The 22445-nt window shown below is 42.9% G+C and overlaps 2 long non-coding RNA genes across 4 annotated transcripts; both read left to right on the top strand.

Moving 5' to 3' along the window:
* Positions 1 to 911: 911 nt before the first annotated feature.
* On the top strand, positions 912 to 21220 carry LOC307214553. Of its 3 annotated transcripts, none has more exons than XR_013838205.1 (4): positions 912 to 941; positions 2784 to 2918; positions 4481 to 4606; positions 5184 to 5518. It is a non-coding gene; the product is annotated as an uncharacterized lncRNA (long non-coding RNA). The 3 variants fall into 3 exon arrangements; XR_013838204.1 differs by lacking the exon at positions 5184 to 5518 and adding an exon at positions 20774 to 21220 and having other exon boundaries at positions 913 to 946; XR_013838206.1 differs by having other exon boundaries at positions 913 to 946.
* Positions 11750 to 14281, top strand: LOC307214554. The gene is made up of 3 exons (XR_013838207.1): positions 11750 to 11785; positions 12420 to 12626; positions 13946 to 14281. It is a non-coding gene; the product is annotated as an uncharacterized lncRNA (long non-coding RNA).
* Positions 21221 to 22445: the final 1225 nt, after the last annotated feature.

Here is a 22445-nt window from a genome sequence, read left to right as displayed (position 1 = left end):
AAAAAGTACCATCAAAATTGGAGTGGCAACAAAAATTAATGGAGTACACAGAACTAGCTAAGATAACAGGAAGAATAAGAGACCATGCAGATTAAGCATTTTTCAATAAATGGGGTTTATTTAAAAGTTACATAAAAGATTGGAACAATATAAAATCTGTGGCAGCCTTTGAATAGCTTCTGTTATACACCGAACAGGTTTAAGAAAGTACAATATTTTGGCTAAGCAATTATCTAAAATAGACACAAACAGTGCACTAGATAAATATACATTTAAAGCAAGATGGAGTTGGCGGGAAGTCAATGAAACTGGAAGAAGACTGTGATGAACTGTAATAATATCGACAACTCTTTGATGTTTATTTGTTATGGATAATTTTGATTTTGTGTTATTTGTTTTAAGTTCAATAAAGTAATTTAAAAACAAAATAAAAAAATAAAAAATATTGAATTTGTGAAATTATTGCCTTCAAAAATTAGCATACATGAGACCAGTAAATCTGCTAAAGTTGTGTTCCTCCTTGCATGAGAAAGTTGCAGGCTAAAAAAAAAGCAAGATTGCCAGATAAAAGAGGTTGCCAATTAAAACGTCCTAAGTCTCATTTACCTGTTGCTCAAGATAGGAAAATGCAACACATGGAAACAGCAGCTTCTTGTGACCACAAAACGGTTGGATTTTTTTTGACATAAAAGATATAAGAAATCAACTAAAATGTTGCTACAAAAGTCCGTTGACTTGCATTGTTTCCTGAACCCAACGTCCAGTTCTTGGCTTTTGGGTTTACTAACGGTTATTTCATTGGCCCAATTATTGATAGCAGTTTCACCTCAAGGGGCTGCAACAGGAAGGAAGAGGTCTTCTTGAACCATATAAATTAGCCTTGCCCTTCTGAGTTTTGATATCCTGCTGTTTCTCATCGAGCTGTTCAGCAACTCATTCAGGTGGGGTAAGTCAAGTGGTTCTAGCGACTGGGAGGCAAGGGATTTGGTTTGATTTTCATTTTCATGCAACTCTACCCACTTTGCAATACACAAACTGAAATGAGGCTTTTGTTCTAAATTCAGACTTCTGCGAATTTTGTGCTACCCTCTCCAACCAAAAGAAGATGTATGGAATGACCGCTCCCTGCCTAAAATGGGGGGCGCCCTTTGTGTGGACGCGTGCAGCCCCTAGATCTGGAGCGGCTCCAACAGCATAGGCTTGGCTTTGCCTTCCCTCAGGTGGGATACCTGGAGGTCTCCGCCTACCTCAGTCAGTTGTCCAATCCCACCTGGGGGAAGCGTTGCCAAGGAGACCAGGCCAGGTAGGGGAGGGATTACCTGCCCACACAATAGAGGGAGGATCTTACCTGGGAATCCTCACTTGGCTCCAGAGCTTCGCCCACCCTACCCACCCTCAGTTAATGTCTTATTTTGCAGGTTAACTTTTCTTCACAGGTTTTGCAGGTTAACTTTTCTTCACAGGTATGCGGGCGCTGCTACATTAAGGTCGCTGTTAAAGGGCCGGAAAGGAATTTCCCTGCATTGGCAGGTTTCGCCTTTCCCGTAGCAAAACGTCACAACTTTGGTGGTATCAGGCCTTGGGTGGATTCGTTTAGTCCATCTTCCTCTTTGCGGCGGTGATACCAGGGTTCCCCGTTAAAGGGGTTTCTGAAGGGGGGCTTTGACCATACGCCGAAAGGTCGTCATTGCTCTCCCCTGCGGCGGCGGCGTAACGGGGGCGGCTATCTCTGCTTGAACATATGTTCTCCAGAGCCGGCCCATCCCCCCCACACACACTGGATAACCCTGATGCTCCCTAGGTCCCCAGCTGGGGACTGGGGAGGGAGAACGCCCAATGCCTGAGCCAAGGTCTACCCACATTTGAAATTTAATAAAGTTGTGGCCAATTTAATCCCATAGCACGTTGTCTTGAGTCGTTATTCCACATGACGGGGGGGACCGCGCGGGATCTGGGGACTCCGCCTGTACACGCAAAGTGCATATAAGGGGCTTAGAAAGGCAGATAAAGGTGAAAATAGCAGACCAAAATGCATTCTTAGGGAATATTGCCTGCAAAAATGTGTATGTGAGGCAAAGTTGCATACAAAAAAAGGGGGGATGTTAGGAGAAATTCTGATGAATCTTCATGCAAATTTATAAGAAAATTCAAAGCTGATGCCAAAATACAGCAAACTGAATCTGAGATTGTAAACATGAGAAATTGACAGACACTGAAATTGACACATTCATCCATCTCTAACTGGTGTATGTGTGTACACATATGCACATGAATGTTGTTGAAATATTTTGATTTCCACGAGCCAGTTTTAAGTTGAACTTTGGTCTGCAGAAAGAGCCTGGTACAACCAGGTTTCCTCAGATCTCAACTGTCTTGAATCAAGCAAGGAGCTTCCTAAATATGTCACACTTATCTGTGCAGATAAGATACAACCACTTAATTTTTGTGCCTATTGATAAATTTTAATATTGCGGTTGATCTTCCCTTTCAGAAACATTTATCTTGGATTTCTACCTGTTTCCTTCTCCTTCTACCTGTTTCCCCTGCAATGTCAGAGATAATAGTTTGCTTTAGAGGATTGATGCCATGATAACAGCTACAGAATGCATGCAAAGCACTTCGGACACTAAAAAGTGTTATACAGATGTTAAGTGTCACCTATTCTGAACTCATGATTTGCCAACCCAGTCTGAAAGCCTCCATTTGTTATACCTTTCTTCATTGAAAAGGAAGTATATTAAAACTCTACTGGGTCACAACTTTCATCTGGAATCTTTCAACAGGTTTGAAGATTTGGAGAACATTTCAGAAAAAAATGAACTTCAAGTTGTTCTGGCTCCTGGCCATTGTCCTGGTTTTAGGATTCGCCAGTTTCGCAAATGGCCAGGGAGGTGGCGAAGGTGGCAAAGGACAAAGACGTAAGCCAGCAATTTAAATTACTTTCACTTTTTTGAAAACTATTTAATAGCTAATACTAGTTTATTCTACAGCTATGACCCTGTTCCTAGAAGCGGGGGAGGGAGAACAATGCCATAAATTTGGAAAAACATGATTGGATGGGATATTTTTTTACAGTGCATAAAAAGCAGGGTAGCAGCAGTGGGAAGGGACCAGCAGTGGCATAGCGTGGGGGGTGCAGGGGTGGCCGGCCGCACCGGGTGCAACATCTGGGGTTAGGGCAAATCCACGGGTTAGGGGGCGCAAATCCACGGGTTAGGGGGCACAAATCCACGGGTTAGGGGGCGCAAATTACTTGCCTTGCCCCGGGTGCTGACAACCCACGCTACGCCACTGGGGACCAGTGTTTGGCTCCCTGGACAACCTAGTTACTGACCACTGATTTCAACAGCCTCCAAAGGCAGGTGGCCAAAAGGCAGGTGGCCTGAATTGTGTTGGTGGATGATTCCTAGGGGATCCATTCCATTACCGTCTTTCAGCACAATCCAATGCATGTCTACTTAAAAGTACAATTAGCTGATGTCAATGGGTCATACTCTGCAAGTTCCTTCGGGCTACAGAGCCTTCTAGATCAGCAAGTCAGATTGTTATCTCCCCCCTCCTCATCAGGTGATGTGATAATGATAAGGAGAAGTGCAGGTGGGTGTAGCTTCACCCACATAGGCTCATGGGTCAAATGGGAACACCTGGTGGGACTCATTGGCCCATGGACCGGGGGTTCCCCACCTCTGTATGGCTACTCATTTGCCCCCGTACAAAAGGTTATAAGAGTCATGGCTGATAAGCCAAGTGATCAGAAGAGAACTTTGCCCCTGAAGGTATTTATTGTAACATCAGCTTTTGTAATTCAGAAAAGCTGATGCTGCAGTAAATGTATTAGTCTTTACATGTCACAGATCTATTTGTTGCTTTTCTGGTGACAAAATAAGCATTGGCTCCTCTTTTGGAAGTTGTCAGTCATAGAATACAATCACATCCCTATAAGTGGGCTGTTTTTCTCTATACGACCCCATGTAGATTGTTCTGCATTCTGGAGATTTCGGTGTGCCAGAAACAATGCATAAGACCTCAGAAATTGAAAATCTCAGGTGAATAGGAAGGTCTGAAAGAATATGAGAGGTTCTCTGTCTTTGCTCAGAACAGTTCAGGCGTCACACAGCTCCAAGTTCTTAAGATCTGAAGACCTCCAGCTTCCTGCTGTCTTGAAAAATCACCCTTGGGAGTATCTCCCCTATGGCTCTTGGGCAACCAATAGACTAAAGCTAATGGCAGAGCTGAGGTTTCGCTGTGTGTGTAATTGACTTCACTCTTTGAAGCTAAAGGTTACCACTGAGCATACTTATTTTCCATGTGTACCTACAAACAGAACATTGTTTTACATTTGAAATTTTGAAGGACTTTGGTGATCAGGCTGCATCCTATTTCTCTTTTGCTTGGAAATCTTCATGGCTAATGTTGACTTGAAGCTAAATTAAACTATTCTTCAATGAATAAAGAACTCTCAGCTTTACTTATTGAATAGGCAACTGCCATGTACCTCCTAACCGGAGAAGAGAATGTGGATACTCTGGAATACCTAGAAGTACATGTTTAAGAAGAGGGTGCTGTTTCAACAATTCTATCAGGAACACGATATGGTGTTTCTTCCGTAAGTAGCACATTTGAGTCAAATATTCTCATGTGTGGCCCCTCCCCCACTTTGAAACATAATTTTTTTACTCCCTTCCATTCAGTGATGTTGCAGTAGAAAAAGAAAATGCCAGGAGGTACCAGTGTGTGTGAATAATGTAAAGCTAAGCAGAAATTTCACAGTAAATATTTTTCTGAGGTTCTTCCTTTTTCATCCCCTCCACTACAAAAAGTCAGTCTTGCATAATTTTCTTAGAATATTCTTAACCATTCTTTGTGGAAACCACTACTATGTATCTTTCTCACTCCTCCCCTCAATGCTGTGGAATGATGATGTTCACCCTCCACACCCAACCCCTGGTCCTCCCTGGTGCACACGCAGATGCACCCCAGGTGACAAAAAAGGATGCAATGTCACTGTTTGCATCTACATCCCTTAGTTGACAACCCAAGTAGGAAGCCATCCAGACAAGACCAAGGATAACCCCCAACTTATCCATAACCAATGAAATTTCTCCCAAGCCCTATTCAGCTTCCAGACAGTTGAAACAGGAATGTTCACCCTATAAAGCAGATTTCTCTTCTTTTCATTTCAGCAAATTAGAACGAAATGAAGGCACAGATCAGGAACCTCCGACAATGATATCCCTTCAAGACAAACACAGAAGAAGAAAAATGCTAGCTTAGCTGTAGCTTTCTACATTTCCTGCTCTCTACGCCGATTTCCTGCTTCTTTCCTTGCCAGGGAGGTCAGTCTGCACACAACAACTGCAAATCATCTTTCCCCAAAGCTATAAATGTAGGTAATTAGTCTCAGATCCATAGTATTTTTTGCCAACCTTGGCTATTACTCTTGAGACTGTTGAAATGCATTTTATTTCCCCATTTGCATTATCTTTATGAAACATTCTTGCGCATTCAGCATATTAAAGCATTGCAAAAAAAATTGATGTGTTTCTCTTTTTTTCACCTTTAAGCTCTTATCCCACAGCCGTGCAAAGTGATACAAGTCTATTTTCCAAGCAGGCTAGTTATCTGGCGCTATATTTTACAAGAGCTTGAGATTATTTATGGCCACACTCATAGAATCAGCTGGTGTTTAATAGCTCTCTATCCAACAGTGGAAATCCATCCATCAACCTTTAACTCAAAGGAGAGGTGCACTGCAGAAAGGTGCCTGTGACTTAAAGCTGTTGGGCCACACCACATGATGTGGAGAGGCAAAGGGGGCAGGGGGAGCTGTGGTGGACCTATGGGAAATCGTCCAATCAAGTTATGACAATCATTCAGACTCAGAGCATCCTCCAATCCATTCACTGTGAAATCCAAAGAGACACAATTCTTTCTTGAGTGTGAGAATGTCCATCAAGACGTGTCAGTGTGAGATTGAAATGGTTTGCATCAGCTACAGAACCAGTCCTTTATCCAGTATGGTACCTGCTCATCTCTTCCTGTGGCTAATGCAGCTTTGTGGGGATGATTTCAGACTCAAAGCATCATCCATTCACTACCCTATTCTCATACCAGGGGGCAGGGGGCTGGCTGCTTAAATGGGCAATCTGAGGAAAACCCACCATCGGCTCCATTGGCTTTGCCCTCCACACAGCCCAAGTCCCAGCTTGCATCCCCATTTGCTGGAGCAGGGAGCACGCTTATGCCCTCTCCGCCCACCAGGAAGGGCCCAGACAGTTTGAATTCCCCCATTGGGGCCCCACTGAAGCATCCTCCGTCCCGCAATGCAGCCGCATGAAAAAGGGCGAGTGGGCTTCTCATACCATGGGGCAGGGCTGTCAAACATTTTCAGAAATATTTTAACTTAAGAGCCCACTGCCCAAGATAGGACAATAGGACCTACAACAAGATGTTACAGCATATCCTCACCTTCTAACAGAAGCACTGTTGTTCAGGGTTCCAGCCAGCTATCCTCTCCAACCAGGACATACCACTGCCACCCCCACCCCCTCAGTTTTCTGTTTTTATTTCCCAACTGAAACCGAACTGTATGTACCATGGCTATAGGGAACATTCTGGGGCTTTTGGGGCTATCTATCATACGAAAAATGGACATTGAGAGGTTACTGTGCATCACGACTGACAGCTGTGCACATTAAGCAGGCCTCGTGGAAAACATGCACATAATCCTTTCAGGAAGAGGTCAATATACCTAATCTCCCACAAGACTTGGGTAATGTGCATATATCAACTAAATTTTGCCCATTCTCCTACTGTTATGAATAATCCCCAACAGGTTTTTAGAAAACAATCTGTAATTCTAGTGATCTCTGAACATGCTAATGACTCCTTCACATTTCCCTATTACCCTGTTTTAGTAACCATTTGCTGGTATTCTCAACTTGCATTTGCTATTAGAGTTTAGCAAAGGAGCGCTCACAAATATACAGTGTGCACTCCCTAGTGGGGGGGGGGAAATATACTTTAAGTGATCACACCATTAATCCCTCCCCACAACACCCTAAACTAATTCACAGACAACTGATATCTATATTACAGCAGAAGGAGGGAAACCAGAAATGCATATTAGTATATTTTTACTTTCTTTGCTTCTACTGCATGTGCATCTTGGGAACTTGTACATCTCATCTCCTGGCCTGCACTCTCTTTGGTAATACGACACCCTGAGCATGCCACTCCCCCAACTTCATATTTCTAACTTTGATTGGGTATCTGTATAAATCTAAGTATTATAATTATTTTGCACCCCCTTGGTTCAGTGCCCCTGTGGACAACATAGGTGGCCGGTTGTCCAGCAGTTTATAATGAATTGTGATATCCAACAAAGTAATGTCTTCAGTGGCTTCAATATGCTTTTCTGAATGTCAACACAGAACAAAATGCTTCTTCCTCCAAAAGCCCTTTTCTTAGAATTGGCATAGCTCCTTTTTTTTTACAGCAGGCAGCTGTTGTTGGAGAACAGTCCTATATCTGAAGAACTGGCCTTGTCGCAGTACAGTTTAAAGATGAAAAACGACAAGAAGGAAGAGCAGTCTGGGGCCTTGTAGATGCCCATCAACTGTTGCCACCAAGACAGCAGCCTGAGCAGGCACACAAGTCACCTGGTCATAGTCCTCCCTAATATGGTGAAATGCAGTGTATTCCTATTTACATTCAAGTGGCTATTTATAAATGTGCAAATGTTATGCACTTTGTCTCCCTTTTCGAGATGCATTTCCTCATTCTTGTCCCTGGATAAGGACTGCAGGAAATTCAGGAAAAGCACAGTGAGAATTAGCTACCACCTTTGTTTTCCCATAGACCTAAATTTGCATCTATACATATAAATTAGGATATGCATATTTTACGCAAATGTGTGTGATGGGCCTGTGCTTGAATCTTTTAAGTACCTCCTTAGGCAGGCATTACAAATGGGGCAAATGTTACTCCTCCACTGGTAATTCAAGTCCTGTTTATGCCCTAGTGCCTTAGAAAGAGAAATCCTTCAGGATGCAGTGCAGAAGAGTCACTTCCACACACATCCTCACAAAGGTGGCAGATTGCTAGGGATGACGAAATCTCTCAAGTTCAGATTATCTTTCCAAATCACTGTGCATTTATTTTAAAAAGTCCTTTTGAATCAGCATTTTAGTGTGACTGATTAGTGCTGCCAATATACACATTTTAATGTAATTTTGCCTGATGTAAACATTTTTGCAAGACCATTTCACCCAATGAAATACATTTTTAATATTATTTTCATCAATATAAGCACTCTTTATTATGTACACTATACACTAGTATATGTACTTTTGTATGCATTACTTATCTGAAGAACTGCACTGCAAAATTCAGAGAAGTGTGAATTCCAAAGGACTGTTGTTTTTCAGCTTGCATATTGCAATGGAAGAGAACTGATAGACCCATCTGGCTTAACTGTGAGGTCCTTCCTCAATATGATCCCATCTAGATGGTTCTGCACAGTGGAGATTTCAGTGGGCCAGAAAGAGAGAACAGCGGGCCAGATGCCGGCAGAATGCATAGCTCTTGGCGAGTGGTTCACATATTATTCCACAGGGAACATATTCCACAGCATGTTCCAGCACAGCATGTTCCAGCACATGGATATGTTTCTATATTTCAGGAGCTACACATATTCACACACAGGTTAAAACAGCTTAAACTTGCAGGATCCCAGGAGATATGATAGCCATCTTCAAATATCTCAAGGGCTGTCACATGGAAGATGGAGCAAGTTTGTTTCTCCTACTCCAGAGGGTAGAAACCGAACCAATGGATCCAAGTTGCAAGAAAGGAGATTCCAATTAAACATCTAGAATAACTTTCTGATGGTAAGAGTTGTTGACAGTGAAGAAGACTTCTTGGAAGATTGTGAACTCTCCTTCCTTGGAGGTTTTTAAGCAGAGATTGAATGGCCATCTGTAATGGATGCCTTAGATTCCTGCATTGCCGGGGGTTGGACTAGATGAACCTCAGGGTCCCTTCCAACTCTATGATTCTATGATTCCAAGAACTAGCTCCCTGTACGGTCATTTCAATGCAATAAGCTAAACAGGTAGAAAGGGAGAGAAACCATACTTGGTATTCCCCAGTTTAAATTGACTAGTGATCTAAGAGTGTAGCACAGAAATATGAGGAGGAAAGTGTAAGAAGTTGGAGGATTCCATGAGGAGAGCAAAGAACACAGGAAGAAGAATGCTTCAGCCAAGACCATATAACACCGGTCCTGAAAGACCTACATTGGCTCCCAGCATGCTTCTGAGCGCAATTCAAAGTGTTGGTGCTGCTCTTTAAAGTCCTAAATGGCCTGGGCCCAGTATACCTGAAGGAGCGTCTCCACCCCCATGGTTTAGCCTGGACACTGAGGTCCAGCGCCTTCTGGCGGTTCCCTCACTATGAAATGTGAGGTTACAGGGAACCAGGCGGAGAGCATTCTCGGTGGTGGCGCCCGCCCTGTGGAATCCCATCAGATGTCAAGGAAATAAACAACTACCTGACTTTAGAAGACATCTGAAGGCAGCCCTGTTTAGGGAAGTTTGATATTTTATTTTGTTCTAATATTCTGTTGGGAGCCGCCCAGATTGGCAGGGGAAACTCAGCCAGATGGGCGGGATATGTATGTATGTATGCATGTATGTAGTAGTAATAGTAATAGTAATAGTAGTAGTAGTAGTAGTAGTAGTAATATAAAAACAGAAAACCAGTATTTAACAAAAGTGTTCCAGCATTTGCAGAAATCCTTCTCTGAGCCCATGGGATGGTGAATAGGGAGGCCTGGAGATACATCACTCTCAGCATTAGGGGACTCCCCCTGGGGACAGCGTTTGAAAGTTGGGCAGGGTTGGAATATCCAATAAGCAAAATAAGCATGTGCTTATGGAATAAGGGAAGGGGTGCACCACAGAAATTTTCCATTGCCAGATTTACCATGGACAATATGGTGCAGCTGAACAAAAAAAAAAAAACCCCAACATTATTTAAACAAGTATAGAAAAATAAACATTGTTTTCCATCTTGCTGTAGATTCTGTTTCGTTTTGAAAAATAAAGTTTTATTTTACGGTTTATTATTGGTTATCTTTTGAATGAGATATATATGGGCAAACCAAAATCTTTTAAGTGCTTCAGGTCTCAAAGGTATTAATCCGGCCCTGGAGTTGGGGCAGCACAACTGAAAAGACCCTGTGTCATGATCCATGGCATGACCTACTATGTTTCTGGCCCGGAACTGCTTTGAGACTCCAGGACAAGAGGAGCGGGAGCCGACTGCTCTCACTGGTACTTGTGATAATCATGGGAGGCCCTTCTTCGTGTGTCCCCTCCACAAGAGGTATGGAGAGCGACAATATGACAATAAGCCTTTTCTGCTATGGCTCCCTGTCTGTGCAATGCTCTCCCCATGGAGGCTCACCTGGTGCCTTCATTATATATCTTTAGGGGCCAGGCAAAAAGGTTTCTCCATAACCAGGCCTTTCCTGATGAAAATTCTACATCCTTCTACATCCCAGTAAGGGGGGGTGTGTGTTAATGGTTTGTTTTTGTTTCATGCTGTATTTTGTGTTTTTATGCAGTGAACCGGCCTGCAAACTTTGGGTGATGGGTGGTATACAAATTAATGAAATAGATAAATAAATCATGAGAGTTGATTGAGACTCAATGGATATCAGTTACCCTCCTGACACCATCACAAAAAGGAAAAGAGCAGAAATGGAGCTCAAAAATGAAACCTCCTTCTTGACATATCAGTTGGTTCCATTCTCTCTGACTGAAAAGCACACATTCAGAATACAACAGGGAAGTTTGTTATGCACTTGGCATATGTGCAACTCAATTGCTCAGAAACTGGATATTAATGCACTAAGTAAGTAGAAGCTGCTTTTTCTCATTTGGGAGGAGATAATGAAGTTAGCATACACACTTGGTCATAGTCTGAGAAAAGGACATGTTCCCATTGTCCTGAGGACCAGAAGGAGCACATCTGCATTTCAGATTTTAAGAAGTTTTCAACAGGTCTGAAATAGAATCCACTGATACTGCTTCCTCATCCCTCTCCTTCCTGTATATAGACCATACCTCCTATCAAAACAAGTCATTAACACAAAAGCAATATGAATCATGAAACAATGACAGGAATAAATATTCAGTGACATATCAATACATCAACTTTGAATGAATCACGAAGGAGGTTTTCTCATCCATTTCACTGTGAGTGTGGAATTTTGTGGAATCATTGCCTTTAAAAATGAGCATATGTGAGGGGGATACCTAGGCCAATGAATCTGCTAAAGTTGTGTTCCTCCTTGCATGAGAAAGTTGCAGGTAAAAAAGAAAAGAAACATTGCCAGATAAAGGAGGTTGCCAGTTAGAATGTCCTGAGTCTCATTTACCTGTTGCTCAAGATAGGAAAATGCAACACATGGAAACAGCAGCTTCTTGTGACCACAAAACGGTTGGATTTTTTTGACATAAAAGATATAAGAAATCAACTGAATTGTTGCTACAAAAGTCCGTTGACTTGCATTGTTTCCTGAACCCAACGTCCAGTTCTTGGCTTTTGGGTTTACTAACAGTTATTTCATTGGCCCAATTATTGATAGCTGTTTCACCTCAAGGGGCTGCAACAGGAAGGAGGAGGTCTTCTTGAACCATATAAATTAGCCTTGCCCTTCTGAGTTTTGATATCCTGCTGTTTGTCATCGAGCTGTTCAGCAACTCATTCAGGTGGGGTAAGTCAAGTGGTCCTAGCGACTGGGAGGCAAGGGATTTGGTTTGCTTTTCATTTTAATGCAACTCTACCGACTTGGCAATACACAAACTGAAATGAGACTATTGTTCAAAATTCAGACTTCTGTGAGTTTTGTGTTACTGTCTCCAACCTAAAGAAGGTGTACGAAAAGTGCACATAAGGAGCTTAGAAAGGCAGACCAAATGCATTCTTAGTTAGGATTGCATTGCTGGATCAAACCCAAAGTTTATCAAGTCCAGCATCATGGCACATTGCACATTTCTAAGCTTCAAAACATGTTGTGGTGTGTGTGTGTGTGTGTGTGTGTGTGTGTGTGTGTGTGTGTTAGTGATACCCCAGGAGTACATGCACTCCCCTCCCTACTGAGATGTGAATTTTCATTGGTTTGAATCTTGCCACTTGAGCAAGACATTTTCAGTCTCAGCCCTCGCAATGTGGGAGATAATAATACTGATTCACCTTAGAGGAATGGTGTCATCATAACTGCACTTTTGGACACTAGAAATGCTATACAAATGTCAAACCAATAACTGCCTTTTTTTGGCCTTTCTTTATGGAAAAAAGCAGATTGAACCTCTGTTGAGTCACACCTTTGATATGAAATGCTTTAACAGGTCTGAAGATTCTGTGAAGATTTCAGATAAAAATGAACTTCAAATGGATCTGGCTGCTGGCACTTATCTTGATCATAGGATTGGCTAGTGTGGCGGATGCCAGGCGTGGCCGTCGCCGAGGCGGTAGCCGAGGTGGTCGACGTGATGGACGACCCGGTTTTCGCTGGGGCCGTCGCTGGGGTCGCCGCTGGGGCCGAGGCTGAAGAGGTAAGCGACAGATTTAATTTGTTTTCATTTTAAAAAAGAAACAACTAATAGATATCAAGAGCTTATTCTCCATCTGTTCCCGGGGAATGGGGGGATATGCCATACATTTGGTAATACGTCTGGGTTTTTTTAAAAAAAGTGCTGCCCTAGCCAAATTCAAGGTGACGCACTAGTGCTCTGCTTCTGGACAGTGACGGAGGCCTTCATAGAGGCCTTCGAGGCTAATGCAGTGGCAGTGCCTCCTTCTTGCGGCAGGTGAAGGGATGCCTTGTGTGTGTGTGCCCTGCCCTTGGGCCAGGGGTAAGGGAGGGAGGAGGAGGATGGCTTGAAAACACTGCCAGAGTCATGTGTGTTGCGTCTTGCTGCAAGGACAGGAGAGTGAGGCGACACAGCGGCAGTCCTGGCTTTGGGTTTCTCTGCCTTATCTCTGCTACCAGTTGGGCCTAGTTTGCAAGGAGAGACTCCCACGATTAGATGTCGCTTAGCAAAGGGACTGACTGCTGCCCAGTCTACCATCCCAGGCACCGGCAACCCATGCTATGCCCCTGCTTTAGGAAGCATAATGTAAAGGACTGAGAGCTTGGAAGTCTCCCCATCTCAGCCCCCATCAACATTTATCTCATTTTGAGCAGCACTTCCTTGTGGGTTCTCTCCAGATATTATCAAACACCTGCAATTTCTGAGAAAAGAATAATCCTGACCTACCTTGGTCCAACACACACACACACACGACACTTTATAACTGCTGAATGTTACTAGAACTGGCAGGCTTAAGTACCCTGTCTCTTCCCCTCTTTCTACCATTTTGTATGACAAGTGTAGTCTTCCTTCCCCTTTTCTTTCGTGTTTTGCATCAGAGAGGTTGATCTCTCTCAACCCACAACCTCCCATTTGGAAAAATCTACGGTGTTTACAATCGTATGGATGCGTTTAACTTAATCCCTGGGTAAAGGAAGGTTCCCTAAATCATTTTGGCCAACTTTACTCCCACAGCATGGGGTACAATCCAGAGAGGGCAAAGGCTATAGGGATAGCAAGGAGATAGCAAGGAAAGGGAATGGAAGAGAAAGAAACAGCAGATGCAATGACACAGGAAATCAATAAAGATGGACTAAGTCATAACTAACTTCAGTCCATTGATTTCTTTGGGTCTACAACCCTTAGTTGACAACCCAAGTAGGAAGCCATCCAGAAAAGAGGAAGGATAATCCCCAACTTATCCATAACCAATGAAGTTCCTCCCAAGTCCTATTCAGATTCCAGACAGTTGAAACAGGAATGTTCACCCTCTAAGCAGCTTTCTCTTCTTTTTATTTCAGAAAATTAGAGCGAAATGAAGGCACAGCCCAGGAACATCCGACAACGGCATCCCTCCAAGACAAAACCAGAAAACAAAATGCTAGCGTAGCAGTCGCTTTTCAACATTTCCTGCTCTCCATCCCGATTTTCTGCTTCTTTCCTTTCCAGGGAGGTCAGTCTGCACACAACAACTGCAAATCATCTCCCCCCAAAATCTATAAACGTAGCTAATTAGTCTCAGCTCCATAGTATTTTTTGCCAACCTTTGCTATTTCTCTTGAGAATGTAGAAATGCATTTTATTTCTCTGTTTGCATTATCTTTATGAAACTTTCTTGCGCATTCAGCATATTAAAGCATTGCAAAAATAATAATAATGATGTGTTTCTCTTTTTGATGGTCTTGACATTTTTTCACCTTTAAGCTCTTATCTCACAGCTGTGCAAAGTGACACAAGTCTATTTTCCAAGTAGGCTGGATATCTAGCAATATATTTTACAAGAATACAGTCTACAGCAGGGATAGGCAAACTCGGCCCTCCAGGTGTTTTGGGGCTACACTTCCCATCATCCCTGACCACTGGTCCTGCTAGCTAGGGATCAAAAGAGTTGTAGGACAAAAACAACTAGAGGGCCGAGTTTGCCTATGCCTGGTATAGATATTGAGATTATTTTTCTCCTGGGTTAGCTGGTGTTACAAGCTCCTCATCCAACAGTGGACATCCATCCATCAACCTTTAACTCAAAGGTACATGGCAGAAAGGTGCCTGTGGGAAAAATGGCTTCAGGTGACTTAAAGCTGTTGGGCCACACCACATGATGTGGAGAGGCAAAGGGGGCAGGGGGAGCTGTGGTGGACCTATGGGAAATCGTCCATTCCAAGTTATGACAATCATTCAGACTCAGAGCATCCTCCAATCCATTCACTGTGAAATCCAAAGAGACACAATTCTTTCTTGAGTGTGAGAATGTCCATCAAGACGTGTCAGTGTAAGATTGAAATGGTTTGCATCAGCTACAGAACCAGTCCTTTATCCAGTATGGTACCTGCTCATCTCTTCCTGTGGCTAATGCAGCTTTGTGGGGATGATTTCAGACTCAAAGCATCATCCATTCACTACCCTATTCTCATACCAGGGGGCAGGGGGCTGGCTGCTTAAATGGGCAATCTGAGGAAAACCCACCATCGGCTCCATTGGCTTTGCCCTCCACACAGCCCAAGTCCCAGCTTGCATCCCCATTTGCTGGAGCAGGGAGCACGCTTATGCCCTCTCCGCCCACCAGGAAGGGCCCAGACAGTTTGAATTCCCCCATTGGGGCCCCACTGAAGCATCCTCCGTCCCGCAATGCAGCCGCATGAAAAAGGGCGAGTGGGCTTCTCATACCATGGGGCAGGGCTGTCAAACATTTTCAGAAATATTTTAACTTAAGAGCCCACTGCCCAAGATAGGACAATAGGACCTACAACAAGATGTTACAGCATATCCTCACCTTCTAACAGAAGCACTGTTGTTCAGGGTTCCAGCCAGCTATCCTCTCCAACCAGGACATACCACTGCCACCCCCACCCCCTCAGTTTTCTGTTTTTATTTCCCAACTGAAACCGAACTGTATGTACCATGGCTATAGGGAACATTCTGGGGCTTTGGGGGCTATCTATCATACGAAAAATGGACATTGAGAGGTTACTGTGCATCACGACTGACAGCTGTGCACATTAAGCAGGCCTCGTGGAAAACATGCACATAATCCTTTCAGGAAGAGGTCAATATATATACCAATATACTCCCACAAGACTTGGGTAATGTGCATATATCAACTAAATTTTGCCCATTCTCCTACTGTTATGAATAATCCCCAACAGGCTTTTAAAAAACAATATTTGTAATTCTAGTGATCTCTGAACATGCTAATGACTCCTTCATGTTTCCCAGTGACCCTGTTTTAGTAACCATTTGCTGGTATTCTCAGTTTGCATTTGCTATTAGAGTTCTGTAAAGGATCACTCACGAATATATGGTGTGCTCTCCTTAGTGGGGGAAAATATACTTTACATGATCACACCGTTAATCCTACCCTACAACACTTTAAACTAATTCACAGAGAACTGATATCTATATTACAGCAGAAGGAGGGAAACCAGAAATGCATATTAGTATATTTTTACTTTCTTTGCTTCTACGGCATATGCCGTAGAAGCTTGTACATCTTTATCTCATATGCATATGCCGTAGAAGCTTGTACATCTTTATCTCATCTCCTGGCCTGCACTCTCTTAATGAGGGCAAGGTGAACTTTGGTAATACGACACCCTGAGCATGCCACTCCCCCAACTTAATATTTCTAACTTTGATTAGGTATCTGTATAAATCTAAGTATTATAATTATTTTGCACCCCCTTGGTTCGGTGCCCCTGTGCGGGGGAACCACTCTAAATTGAGTGCTGATGAGGCACAACATACGTGGCCATTTGTCCACCAGTTCATAATGAATTGTGATATCCAACAAAGTAATGTCTTCAGTGGCTTCAATATGCTTTTCTGAATGTCAACACAGATCAAAAATGCTTCTTCCTCCAACAGCCCTTTTCTTAGAATGGGCATAGCTGTAGCTCCCTGTCTGTGCAATGCTCTCCCTAGGGAGGCTCACCTGATGCCTTCCTTATATATCTTTAGGGGCCAGGCAAAAAGTTTTCTCCTTAACCAGGCCTTTCCTGATGAAAATTCTACATCCCAGTAAGGGGGGGTTAATGGTTTGTTTTTGCTTCATGCTGTATTTTGTGTTCCCATTTTGTATTTTTATGCAGTGAACTTCGGATGATGGGCGGTGTACAAATTAATTAAATAGATAAATAAATTATGAGAGTTGATGGAGACTCAATGGATATCAGTTACCCTCCTGACACCATCACAAAAAGGAAAAGAGCAGAATGGAGCAAAAATGAAACCTCCTTCTTGACATATCAGTTGGTTCCATTCTTTCTGACTGAAGTGCACACATTCAGATACAACAGATAAGTTTGTTATGCACTTGGCATATGTGCAACTCAATTGCTCAGAAATTGGATATTAATGCACCAAGTACTCCCCTTGAGCTAGAAGCTGCTTTTTCTCATTTGGGAGGAAATAATGAAGTTAGCATACACACTTGGTCATAGTCTGAGAAAAGGACATGTTCCCATTGTCCTGAGGACCAGAAGGAGCACATCTGCATTTCAGATTTTAAGCAGTTTTGAACAGGTCTGAAGTAGAATCCACTGATACTGCTTCCTCATCCCTCTCCTTCCTGTATATGGACCATACCTCCTATCAAAACAAGTCATCACCACAGAAGCAATATGAATCATGAAACAATGACAGGAATAAATATTCAGTGACATATCAATACATCAACTTTGAATGAACCACGAAGGAGGTTTTCCAATGTTGAGGCTCATCCATTTCACTGTGAGTGTGCTTTCGGTCTAATGTTTTGTGCTATTTCTTACTTTTCTTATGTCAATCACACTGAGACACTTGTACATAGTGACAAATAAATATAATAAATACATACATTCTGTTCTAAAGGAACAGAAATTACTGAGCTCCTAAAAAAATCTCTTACTTGGAGTGACTACAGAAAAATTATAGACTTTTTAAAAAAAGCCCAATCTGAAATATAAACCTTGCCCAGCACCATCAAAAGCCTTCTCAAGTAGATATTCAAATGTTGGTTTTGTGGAATCATTGCCTTTAAAAATGAGCATATATGAGGGTGATACCTTAAAAAATGAGCATATATTAGGGGGATACCTTTAAAAATGAGCATATATGAGGGGGATACACAATGAATCTGCTAAAGTTGTGTTCCTCCTTGCATGAGAAAGTTGCAGGTAAAAAAGAAAAGAAACATTGCCAGATAAACGAGAATGCCATTTAAAATGTCCTAAGTCTCATTTTCCTGTTGCTCAAGATAGGAAAATGCAACACATGGAAGCAGCAGCTTCTTGTGACCACAAAACGGTTGGATATTTTTGACATAAAAGATATAAGAAATCAACTGAATTGTTGCTACAAAAGTCTGTTGCCTTGCATTGTTTCCTGAACCCAACGTCCAGTTCTTGGCTTTTGGGTTTACTAACAGTTATTTCATTGGCCCAATTATTGATAGCAGTTTCACCTCAAGGGGCTGCAACAGGAAGGAGGAGGTCTTCTTGAACCATATAAATTAGCCTTGCCCTTCTGAGTTTTGATATCCTGCTGTCTGTCATCGAGCTGTTCAGCAACTCATTCAGGTGGGGTAAGTCAAGTGGTTCTAGTAACTGGGAGGCAAGGGATTTGGTTTGATTTTCATTTTCATGCAACTCTACCCACTTCGCAATACACAAACTGAAATGAGGCTTTTGTTCTAAATTCAGACTTCTGCGAATTTTGTGTTACCCTCTCCAACCAAGAGAAGATGTACGGAAAGTGCACATAAGGGGCTTAGAAAGGCATATAATGGTGAAAATAGTAGACCAAAATGCATTCTTAGGGAATATTGCCAGCAAAAATGTGTATGTGAGGCAAAGTTGCATACAACAAGGGGGGGTGTTAGGAGAAATTCTGATGAATCTTCATGCAAACCTATAAGAAATTTCGAAGTTGATGGCAAAATACAGCAAACTGAATCTGAGATTGTCAAAATGAGAAATTGAGAGACTCTGAAACTGACAGGTTCATCCATCTCTAACTGGTGTGTGAGAGTGTGAATTCACATGAATGGAGTTGGAGTCTTTTGATTTCCATGAGCCAGTTGAATTGAGTTGTAGCCTGAAGAAAGAGCCTGGGGGAGCCACGTTTCCTCACACTTTGCTTTGCTTGCTATGATATCTGTGCTGATAAGACACAGCTGCTTGAGTGTTTGTGCCTGTTGATGAATTTTTATCTTGTAGTTTATTCTTCCATTCAAGTACATTTATCTTGTATTTCTACCTGTTTCCTTCTCTTTATTTGTGTAACTTCTGCTGCTCAAGTTCATTAATATTTACCTCTTTCTCCTCTGTGATGCAGCAGGAAACTGAGAGATTCAGAACTTTATTAGTTAGGATTGCCTTGCTGGATCAAACCCAAACTTTATCAAGTCCAGCATCATAACACATGACACATTCCTAAGCTTTGAAACATGGGGAGGGGTGTTAGTGATACCCTAGGAGTTCATGCACCTACTCAGATGTGAATTTTCATTGGTTTGAATCTTGCCACTGCTATGAATTCACTTGAGCAAGCCATTTTCTGTCTCAGCCCTCACAATGTGGGAGATAATAATACTGATTTACCTTAGAGGAATGATGTCATCATAACAGCACTTTTGGACACCAGAAATGCTATACAAATGTCAAACCAAACACTGCGATTTTTGGCCTTTCTTTATGGAAAAAATGCAGATTGAACCTCTGTTGAGTCACACCTTTGATATGAAATGCTTTAACAGGTTTGAAGATTCTGTGAAGATTTCAGATAAAAATGAACTTCAAATGGATCTGGCTGCTGGCACTTATCCTGATCATAGGATTGGCTAGTGTGGCGGATGCCAGGCGTGAATTGGGAGGTGGACGAGGCCGCCGAGGTGGCTTTCGCCGAGGCTTTCGCCGAGGTTGGCGCTGGGGCCGCCGCTGGGGCCGAGGCTGAGGAGGTAAGCGACAGCTTTTATTTGTTTTCATTAAAAAACCCCAAAAACTAATAGATATCAAGAGCTTATCCTACAGCTGTTCCTGGGGAATGGGGGGATATGCCATACATTTGGTAATACAACTGGGTTTTTTTTAAAAAAGTGCTGGTCCTAGCCAAGTTCAAGGCGAAGCACTTGTGCTCTGCTTCTGGACAGTGACGGTGGGGCCCTGAGCACAAATTTCTAAGGGGGCACAACCAGATGCCCCATGTCAGGCTCCCTCATTGAGGCCTTCGAGGCTAATGCAGTGGCAGTGCCTCTTTCTTGCGGTAGGCGAGGGGATGCCAGTGCGTGCCCTGCCCCTGGGCCAGGTGTAGAAAGGCAGGAAAGCACTGCCAGAGCCATGTGTGTTGCGCCTTGCTGCAAGGACAGGAGAGTGAGGCGACACAGTGGCTTTGGGTTTCTCTGCCTTATCTCTGCTACCGGTCGGGGCTAGTTTGCAAGGAGAGACTCCCACGATTAGATGTCACTTAGCAAAGGGACTGACTGCTGCTCAGTCTACCATCCCAGGTGCCAGCAACCCACACTATGTTCCTGCTTTAGGAAGCATAATGTAAAGGACTGAGAGCTTGGAAGTCTCCCCATCTCGGCCCCCATCAACATTTATCTCATTTTGAGCAGCACTTCATTGTGGGTTCTCTCCAGATATTATCAAACACCTGCAGTTTCTGAGAAAAGAATAATCCTGACCTACCTTGGTCCAACACACACACACGACACTTTATAACTGCTGAGTGTTACTAGAACTGGCAGGCTTAAGAACCCTGTCTCTGCCCCTCTTTCTACCATTTTGCATGACAAGTGTAGTCTTCCTTCCCCTTTTCTTTCATGTTTTGCATCAGAGAGGTTGATCTCTCTCAACACACAACCTCCTATTTGGAAAAATCTTTTGTCCCACAACATGGGATACAATCCAGAGAGGGCAAAGGTTATAGGGATGCAATAAAGATGGACTAAGTCATAACTAACTTCAGTCCATTGATTTCTTTGGGTCTACATCCCTTAGTTGACAACCCAATCAGGAAGCCATCCATACAAGACCAAGGATAACCCCCAACTTATCCATAACCAATGAAGTTCCTCCCAAGCCCTATTCAGAGTCCAGGAAGTTGAAACAGGAATGTTCACCCTATAAAGCAGCTTTCTCTTCTTTTCATTTCAGCAAATTAGAACGAAATGAAGGCACAGCCCAGGAACGTCCGACAACGGCATCCCTCCAAGACAAAAACAGAAAACAAAATACTGGCATAGCAGTTGCTTTCAAAATTTCCTGCTCTCTACCCCGGTTTTCTGCTTCTTTCCTTGCCAGGGAGGTCAGTCTGCACACAACAACTGCAAATCATCTCCCCCAAAAGCTATAAACCAGGCATAGGCAAACTCGGCCCCCCATATGTTTTGGGACTACAACTCCCATCATCCCCAGCTAACAGGACCAGTGGTCAGGGATAATGACCAAAACATCGGGACGGCCGAGTTTGCCTAAGTCTGCTATAAATGTAGCTAATTAGTCTCAGATCCATAGTATTTTTTGCCAGCCTTTGCTATTACTCTTGAGAATGTAGAAATGCATTTTATTTCCCACTATTTGCTTTATCTTTATGAAACTTTCTTGCGCGTTCAGCATATTAAAGCATTGCAAAAAAATAACGATGATGTGTTTCTCTTTTTGATGCACTTGACATTTTTTCACCTTTAAGCTCTTATGTCACAGCAGTGCAAAGTGACACAAGTCTATTATCCAAGTAGGCTGGATATCTAGCAACATATTTTACAACAAGAATACAGTCTAGAGCTTGAGATTATTTTTGGCCACACTCACAGAATCATAAACTAGGAATTCAGCTACATTAGTAAAGAAAAAGGCATTTTAAATGTGTTATAACACTGTGACACCAGATGGCAATGTAGAGTTCTGTCTTTCGCCAATGTGAGATTTACAAAGTGTTTTCCTGAAATGTTTTTTGATGTGTCTAGATCCAGCCAAGCAGGCCTATACTCCTTCTAGGTATATCTCCCATCCATCCATCAACCTTTAACTCAAAGGAGAGGTGCACTGCAGAAAGGGGCCTGTGGGACAAATGGCTTCAAGTGATTTAAAGCAGTTGAGCCACACTCCATGATGTGGAGAGGCAAAGGGGGCAGGGGGAGCTGTGGTGGACCTATGGGAAATCTGGTCTATTCCATGTTATGACAATCATTCAGACTCAGAGCATCATCCAATCCACTCACTGTGAAATCCAAAGAGGTAATCGTATGGGACACAATTCCATCGTCCTTTCTCAAGATGTGTCAGTGTGAGCTTGAAATGGATTGCATCAGCAGCAGATCCAGTCCTTTATGCAGTGTGGTACCTGCTCGCCTCTCCCTGTGGTTAATGCAGCTTTGGGGGGGGTGATTTAAGTGCATGTAACAGCACCAAGAGATAGCTAGTGCTCTCCCCAGCACCACTTGGGGTGTCCATGGGTCTCCGTGGCTGCTTTTAAGGAAAGTAAAAGACACCCAGCATTCCAATTACGGGTCTTGTGTACCACTAAGTGTTTACATACACAGTTATTTCAGTTTTGGGTTCTTTTGTGGGAGTCTATACTTCTGCTAATATTTACACAGGACAACACTATCCTGGGAGCTGTGGAGGCTAGTCCACTGGGGGAAAAGCATACTGCCACACCAATCCCATTCTGCCCCCAGCCAGCCTTTATCTTTGTGCCTTCCTACTTACAACCAGGAATGTACATGTATTGACTGTATTTTGTACTTTCTTCCACCATTATGCATAATTTGAAGAAGCTTTTAAAAAAATAATCTACAAACCTCTAACACAGTCCTTATTCCCA

Source organism: Podarcis cretensis, assembly GCF_951804945.1.
Source record: "Podarcis cretensis genome assembly, chromosome: 4".
In the NCBI taxonomy this organism is placed as follows: Eukaryota; Metazoa; Chordata; class Lepidosauria; order Squamata; family Lacertidae; genus Podarcis; species Podarcis cretensis.
The sequence above is the reverse complement of the archived record's forward strand: the minus strand, read 5'-3'. Positions and strand labels throughout refer to the sequence as shown.